We start from the raw sequence: 9,221 nt of genomic DNA on the forward strand, positions 1-9,221 counted from the left end.
TAGAAAATATACTCATTACCTTGCTCATGTAACTATAATCCCCTCTATACAGTATTTTTACAGTAAAAAACTCTTTTAAAAAACAGAAGGTGTCATGTACACCAAGTATAGTAGCCCAAACCTGTAATCCCAGCTGATTGGGAAGCAGAAATTACAAGGATCATGGTCTAAGGCTAGGACAGAGAAAAAAACTGCCAAGACAGCCATTTCAACAAATGCGCTTGCCATCGGGGTTCACATCTATAATCCTAGTTAATTATGTGGGAGACATAGGTAGCAAAGTCTCAGTTAATCTAAGATCACACCTGGGCAAAAAGCTCAAGACCTCAAGTACATAAAATGGACTATAAGTATGACCAAAGTAGTTGAGCTGCTTAGTGCTATACAACCAAAGTCCTGTCTAGCAAGCAGAGAACCCCTGAATAGAACCCTAGTAATATTCCTCTCTTCCACCAAAAATACTAAATAACTTTATCCTATTTGCACATCTAATTTCAAAGCCACTGACAGATCAGAGATGGTGACATTCTCTTTAAAATTATATATTCAAAAGAGACAGTTATTTAGGTTTTGAAAAAAAATGAAAAGGAAGGAAAATGAATGTGATTTTTGTTAGCTCCAAAATTCTTGAAAACATAAAAAACACTCAGGTATATAATAAATATCCATATGTGTGTGTATGTCCATGTATGTTATATATATATATATATATATATATATATATATATATATATATATATATATACAAACAAGTGGTTCATTTCTTTTCTGTGTAACAAATGGTCAATGAATCTGTACAATCACTACTCAAAGGCATAAATACACAAAAAGAATGAGCAGAGAATTCATATTAACGAATCTATGGCTAGCCGATCAACATGAAAATATTTTACATCAGTTTGCATGTGTCAGTTACTGCAGTACAGGAACAGTATGATGACAATGCGATACCAGGCAGATGAAATGAGAAATGAGAGACACAAATAGTACAATATTCTTTCTGATGGGTAAGTAGAATTTCCAGTGTGTGTGTGTGTGTGTGTGTGTGTGTGTGTGTGTGTGTGTGTGTGTGTGTGTGTGTGTGTGTGTGTGTGTGTGTGTGTGTGTTACATATTGTTAATTCATTTCTCTCTTGAGGGACATTTGGGCTTATTCAGTAAGCATGGTTGTGCTGAAACCTTTACTATATCCTGGTTTGTAATCTTTTGGGTAAATGCCCAGGAGTAGAGTTGCTGTATCATATGAAAATGGGTATTCAAAAGAGCGGTGAATGGGGAAAAGGTAGAAGTATGAACAGGAGAAAAGGGGGAAAATGCAAAGAGGAATCTAGTAAATATCCTACAAAATTAAGAGGAGTGAAGGAAGAGGTCCATAAGGAGTGATGGATGAGAATGTGCAAAGGATTGGCATTGATAAAGATATATTGCATGCATAAACTGCTTTGTTTAATGACAGCTCCTTTGTTACTTAAAATAATAATTTAAAAATCATGTCCCTAAAATGTTGTGCAATTAAAAGCAAAGCATAAAAATCTGTTCAGATCATCTCCAGGGTCTATAAATCTTTTTTGGTTAGGATAAATTTTAGAACAACAGTAATGATACATATCATCTGAAGAAAATTTAATGATTTCCAGCTATTTAAAATAATCATTTTTGTAGATGTGGCTCAAGTGGCAGAGTGCTACATAGTGAACAAAGCTGTGAGATATTGAATTCAAGTCTTGATCTCAAACAAAAGTAAAAACATTCAGCAAAAGTCAGGCACATTCCTGGGCACTGGTAGCTCATGCTTTTAATCCTAGTTTTAATCAGAAGGCAGAGATCTGGGTATTTCAGTTCAATGTCAGCTCAGATAGGAACGTCGTGACACTTTCATCTCCAATTCATTGCCAAAGAAACCTGGAAATGGACTTGTGGCTCAAGTGGTAGAATGCCAGCCTACAACAAAAAGCTCAAGGACAGAACCCAAGTATTGAGTTCAAGCCTTAGAATAGTGCATATACATACACAAAGGAAGTAAGTCACTCTAGTTATCAACCTTCCATTTCCCTAATTCTAACTCTAATCCTGGTCAGAACGCTAAGAGTAAACTTGATGATAATAGTAACCCAATCTAAAATTAATGGAAAATACTCGAGTTTAAACACATCCTAACAGATACTCATTGACTATGAAATGATTTGCAATTTGCTCCAGATCCTACAGATTCCCTAACTTGGACTCTGAAATCCTTCCCTATTATGAATCATTAATCTCAGACTTTCATATCATGAAAACTACCATAGTTTCCACTGATCTTAACTTTTACTGAACTCCTGTATCTCCAAACAGAAGTTGCAGTTTTACTTAAAATCTAGTCTAGCTCCTAACCCTTACTATATATCTAAACCTTACTATAAAACTTACTTTAAATTTAGCCCTATTGAACGCTGAATAGGAGACTTAGGAAAACTCTATAGCTTTTGTTAAATTTCAAACTTATTTTATTTGAAAGTGTTAGCAGAAAATTCAGTTTTACCTTAAAGCTTACCCTTCCCTAAACCTAAGTATAACCTGAGCTAGAAAAGTAACCCTAGAACTAATAGCCTTTGGATTCTAAAAGGCGCACAAATACATAAGTTTTTATTAATCCTAACTTTGATTTAACTCATCTTTCTAAAAACAGTTTGTAGTTTTACTCAATATCTTAGCATTCTTGTAACTCTAACCCTAACTGGAGGCTAACTCTCACACTAATTATATCCTAATCTTAATATTATTAGCAGTTTCCTATTTCACATTCATCCTAATTCTAACTCGACTTGTTATTCGAAGATTTACCCTAAACTTTCCATTTCCCTAATGCTAACACTAACTCCAGCTGGAATTGAAACCTAACTTTCACCCTAAGGATAGTCCAATTCTAATGTTTAAGAAAAATTCTCTAGTTTTTATTCATTCTAATGAATACTCCACTTTGCACTCTGGAAATGAGTTTCAATTTGCCCTAATTCCCACAAATTTCCTGACTGTACTGCTGAAGTGATCTTTTTCCCTAACATGAACCATTATATTATTTGATCTCAAATTCTCTTATCAGGAAAAATACTGTAGTTTCCATTTATCCTACCTTTTCCTGAACCCTTGTACCCTAAAGCAATTTCAGATTTACTTTCATCTTGTCCATTACTTAACTCTAACTCTCAATGTAAACCTGGCTGGAAAACTCTCATTAATCATTACAAGAGTGATCACTGAGAAATAAATATAATGATAATGCTCTAGTTACAATTCAGTCTGACATTTTTGCTTCTACTAGTTAGTGAAAACTCAATTTTATACTAAAATTTTCCTATTAATTACATTAATCATAATAAGAACAAAATACTGACCCTAATATTAATCCAATTTATATGTCAATACTAACACTAACACAAGTACACTAATTTCCACCCTTCCTAACTTGATTCAAATAAGCCTTACAAAAAATATGTTTTAATTTGTGTCCAAGATCATAGTCATATTCTAACCCTAAACTTAACCCTAAACTTAACTGGAGCATTGAGAATAACCATAAGCCTAATTGTAAGTAGATTCTAATATTAATAGCAATACTCTAGTTCACATTCATTCTAATTCCTACCAGGCTTATTCTAAAATTTACCTTCAATTTGACTCCCATTTTTTTCTCCTTCACTCTAATCCTAACTATGGCTAGAATCCTAACCATATCCAAGACACTAATGATATCCCAATTCTAAAATTTATGTAAAATTTTCTTTTTGTGTCATCCTTACTGAAATTCCACTTGTAATTCTTGAAATAAATTGCAGGTTTTCCTAAACCCTACAGATTTTCTCACTCTTATCTCGGAATCTATCTTGTTCCTTAAGAAGAATAATATATGCATTGATTTCAAATCCTGATATTATGAAATACATTGTATTTCCATTATCCTAGATTTTTCTGAATTCCTACAATCAGGAAATAAGTTCAGCTTTACTTAACATTTAACACATTTCTTTTTTTTTTCTTTTTGTCGGATATGAGGCTTGAACTCTGGGGCTGGGCAAGATCTCTAAGCTCTAGGCATCGATATGATCCCTGAGTTATTTAGCTCAAGGTGTGTGCTTTACTACTTGAGCCACAGCACCACTTTTGGGTTTTCTGGTGTTTAATTGGAGATAAAATTCTCATGGACTTTACTGCCCTGGCTGTTATTGAACTGGGATCCTCAGAAATCAGCTTCCTGAGTAGCTAGGATAACAGGCATGAGTCACTAGTTTAACTAATTTCTTTATCCTATTCTCAACCCCCTTTAATCAGAAACCTAATCCTAATCACAATCTGATTTAACAGAAAATGGTAAATGTAAGGATAACTATTCGATCAAACACATTTTTTGCTTCTATTTCTTATTGGAAAACTAAACTTTACCCTAAAACTTACCCTTCCCTAACCCTAACCAGAACAAAAAGTAACTCAAACTTTAAACCAAATTATATCTGAATGTTTAAAGTAACACAGACACTGGTTTTCATTCATTTTAACCTTGCTGCCATTCATTCTTCTTAAAATATGTTTCAGTTTTACACCTTTTTATATCTTACATCTTATATACACGTTATTTATATACACCTTTTTATATCTTACATCTTTTTCTCATCCTAACCCCAGCTCTAACTGGAACACCTTGCCTAATCCTAAGCCTAAATATAAGCAAATCATAATGTTAATAGCAAGCCTCTATTGCACATTTATTGTCTTGCTCGGCGTGTAGTTCTAAAGTTTACTTGCATTTTGAGCCTAAATTTTTTAAGCATTTTTTTATTTCCTGTCAGGTTTTCTTTTTCTTTTTTCTTTTTTTTTTTTTTTGGTCGGTCATGGGGCCTGAACTCTGGCCTTGGGCGCTGTCCCTGCGTTATTCAGTTCAAGGCCAGCGCTCTACCACTTGAGCCACAATGCCACTTCCGGTTTTCTAGTGGTTTATTGGAGATAATAGACTTAGGGATTTTCCTGCCCAGGCTGGCTTTGAACCGTGGTCCTCTGATATCAGCCTCCTGAGTAGCTAGGATTACAGGCGTGAGCAACCAGCACCCATCTTCATTATTTTTTTAAATTTTATTTTATAGTAAAGATGCTTTAAATAAGGATTATTTACATGTGTAAGGTAATGAGTACATTTGTTTTTGAGCATTGTTACCCCCTTCTTTGTTGTTCTCCTACTTCCTCACCTCCCTTAGTCTTCCCTCCCCATGGTGTTCATTTTCAACATAGTTACTTTGAGTATCATTGTTGCAATGGGTTATCCTGTGTTGAACCTAAATTTTCTATTTCTCTAACCCTAATTCTAATTCTGTCTGGGATCCTAACCCTAATCATAATAATAAAAATAGTTCAATTCAGAAGTTAACAAAAATATTCAAGTTGTTTCCATCCTGTTACTCCACTGTACATCTTGACTTAAGTTGCAGTTTAACTTAAATCTATTTTTTCCAAATTAGATTATATGTGCATATATAAAGATGTAACTTTATGTGAAAAACAGAAGATCTTTGGAAAAAAGGGTAATGAAAAGGAAATAGAGTATAATCAAATACTTTAAATATATTATGGAATTGCCACTTCTGACAATTAATAAATTTGTTGTCGAACTCATTAGATTTCGCATATGACATTTGATATCACAAATTCCCAGTGACATTATGACAATGGTGACATCACACTGCTAGATGTCATAACCATTGTGTCAAATTCTGACATCACAAACCTTTTAGAATTTCAATATATTTGTGACAACACATACTTTTAGAGAAACCCCAGTCCCTTTGTGAACTCATATACTCATTGTAAGTTAAAGACCATTGAGAACAATCATGTCATTGTGAATGCCCAACACATTGTGACATCACAGTGCCATGGTGATATACTAACACACTGTGACATCACAAGCCTGCCCTGTACTCATAAGTCTTGTGATGTGCTGTAATTATGATGTCTTAGGCCATTTATGAGCTCATAATCTGTTTTCCAACTTATATTTCAATTATGATATGTGATATCAGAAATCCACTGTGACATCATGACCATTGTGACATCATACTGACAGACATCATGAACATTGTGTCACACTGTGACATCACAATCCTCCTAGGACTTCATCACATTTGTGACAACATATGCCTTTGGAGAAACCACAGTCCATTTGTGAACTCATTCTCTGTGGTTTCATGACAAATGAGATCCTTTATGCCATTTTAATATCACCAACTAATTGTGACATCATAGACCTACTGTGACCCCTTACCTGTATGGCATCACCAACTAGTTTGTGAGATCAAATCTTTTGTGATGTCACAATGTGACACTATGATCATAGCATCTGTCAGTGTGATGTCACAATGGTCATGATGTTACAGTGGATTCCTGGTATTTCATGTCATACATGAAATATGAGGTTGAAAACAAATTATGAGGGCAAAAAATATAAGATATCACAATGTAAACATGTCACAAAAGTTATGAGGACAGGAGAGGTTTGTGATGTCACATTGTGTTAGTGATATCACAATGGCACTGTGATGGCACAAAGTGATTATGATGTGAATTTTTTTCTCGGTTGTGGGACTTGAACTCTGGGCTTGGGCACTGTCCCTTAGCTCTTCAGGTAAAGGCTAGCGCTCTACCACTTGAGCTACAGCACCACTTCCATTTTTCGAGTGGTTTATTGGAGATAAGAGTTTCTCGGACTTTCTTGCCCAGGCTGGCTTTGAACCGTGATCCTCAGATCTCAGCCTATTGAGTAGCTAGGATTACAGGCATGAGCCATACAGCGCCCAGCTCAAAATTGTTATGTAGGCACAAAAATTCATTTCTGATAGCAATTCCCATGCCATATTTTGAATACCATGAAATCACAGAATAAGCATTCACAATTTGTCTATGATGTCACAATGAGAATTGTCATAATGCGATTGGTGATGTCACAATGAGCTGATGCTCTCATAAAGAAAAAGTGATGTCACACTGTTGAGGATGTCACAAACACTTTTTGATGTTATAATGGCATATCTGATCTCAATTGTCATTAGTTAACAACAAGGATATGGGTACACAAAGGGACTGTGATGTTGAAAAGGGCATGTGATTTTCCAAAGGAGCTAAGAGGTCATAATAGATTTGAGATGTTACTATGGAATCATGATGTCACAAAGACAATCTTATCGCAATGGGTTTGTGATGTCGTGGTGGTAATGATGTCAAAATGGGTTTGTGATGCCACAATGAGTTTATAATATCACAATCAAATTTCCAATTTCAATTGCTATTAGTTCACAAAGATGATACTGTAATAATCAGCACGGTCCTGATAATCTATAGGGTCTGATAATCTGCGTGGCCCCATCTCTTGGCCAGCTGGAGAGGACAAAGTATGCCACCAAAGAAGATGGGGCATTCTGTGAGAGGGCCTGGGGCAGTAATCACCAGTGTTGAGCTGTTAAGAAGTGATTGGTCTGTGGGCAGTTTGGGATGTGACAGTTGAAAACTGTTAAGGAGTTGGTGTAGAGAAGGGTTACAGACTTTATATAGGCCCCTTATTCAGAGCAATAGAAGAGAAGAGAAAAAGGGAAAAGTCTTGGAAGGAAGTAAGTTGTGTGATAGCAGAAGGGGAAAGACCTGAGAGGAGAGGAAGTTGAGGTAGAGCAGGAGGTAAAGGATGGCAACTGACCCAGGCAAAGCAGTTCAGGCCTGTGGAGAGTGGAGAGGCCTGAAGAGAAGACAGAACTGGTAGAAGGGAAAAAGGGAAAGACCTGAAGGAAGTATAGGTCTGCAGTGAAGGATAGACTAAGGGAAGGGGGATAAAATGCTTGCACTTTGTGTCTCGATGGATTCTCCTGAACAATAGAGGTTCTAATATTTGGAGACCCTCATTGATATAATCCATTTGGATGGCATCAGGCCTTGGCCCCAGGGAAAAATCCCCATAGGTGAGAGTGTCAGCCTTCAGGGTTGAGAATCTACCTCAAGTGTTTGTCTCCGGAGGACCAACATGGACAAAAGTGCTTTAGGTTCCTCTAGGGGTACGTCTGGGCAAGCTTGCCAGCCTGTTTTGGAGACTCCATCTGGAAGTCATCTGTGGCTTCCTTGGGAAGCCATCTGGGAACTCCTTGATAGGTCATGTAGGGCTTCCTTGGGAAGGTATGTGGAACCTCATCATGAGTACATCTGTGACTTCCTTGAGAAGCCATCTGAGACCTACCCTGGAGGTCATCTGAGCCATTCAGGGGCCATCTTGGACTTTCTCCAGAGGTCATCTGGGCTTATTCAGGAAGCCACCTGAGAACTATTCAAAAGTAGTCATTGGAGCTTCCTTAAGAGGCAATCTATGACCACTTATGAGGTCATCTGGAGCTTCTTTGGGAGGTCATCTCGGGTTACCTTGATGAGAAAAATATGACCGTCTTGGACATCATCTGGGACTTACTTGAGAAACCATATATGACCTCCTCTGGCAGTCATCTGTGGCTTTCTCAACAGGGTTATCTGGAACTTCCTCTGGAGTTCATATGTGGACTACTTGAGTGGCCATCTGAGATACTTGAGAGGTAATCTCAGCCTCATTGAGAGGACATAGGGGACCTCCTTTGGAGGTCATCTGACACTTCTTGGGAAGCCATTTGGAACCTCCATGAGAGGTCATCTAAGGCCTCCTAGGGAGGACATATGTGACGTCCTCCAGAGGTCATCTGTGACCTCCTCAAGAGGCAATCTAGGATATTCTGTCTGTCATGTGGGACATTCTGTAGAGTTCAACATTGAAAGGTGTGGGACATGAGGGTTAAGTGTCTGTGGCTATTGGTCTCTGTGAGTATGCTGATAGTTCTATCAGTGTCCTGTATGCACTTCTGTTTAGTCATTTTCTCAGGATGAGAGAACAAGGCCTAAAGTTGTCATATCCAAAAAATTCTCTCCCAGGGTTATAGAGTCCCACAGAGGAAGATGCACTGATGTACTTTCTCTCCTATTCTTTGCCATCAGCACCTCTAATGTTAAGTCCTCCCATACCTAAAGTGGTTACTTGTACCATCCTGAGGTGGCACAATGTGGTATGATAGCCTTATTACCCTTGAGACAGGAACATGGAGGAGATGGTGGGCAGGCCCCCTTTCTATATATGTTCCCTTTATCACTAGTGACCTGTATAACTGGAAACAGAAAAATCCATCCTTTTCAGAAAAA

The sequence above is a fragment of the Dipodomys merriami genome, unplaced genomic scaffold (assembly GCF_024711535.1).
Source record: "Dipodomys merriami isolate MVZ:Mamm:240054 unplaced genomic scaffold, mDipMer1.0.p SCAF_419, whole genome shotgun sequence".
NCBI classification, from domain to species: domain Eukaryota; kingdom Metazoa; phylum Chordata; class Mammalia; order Rodentia; family Heteromyidae; genus Dipodomys; species Dipodomys merriami.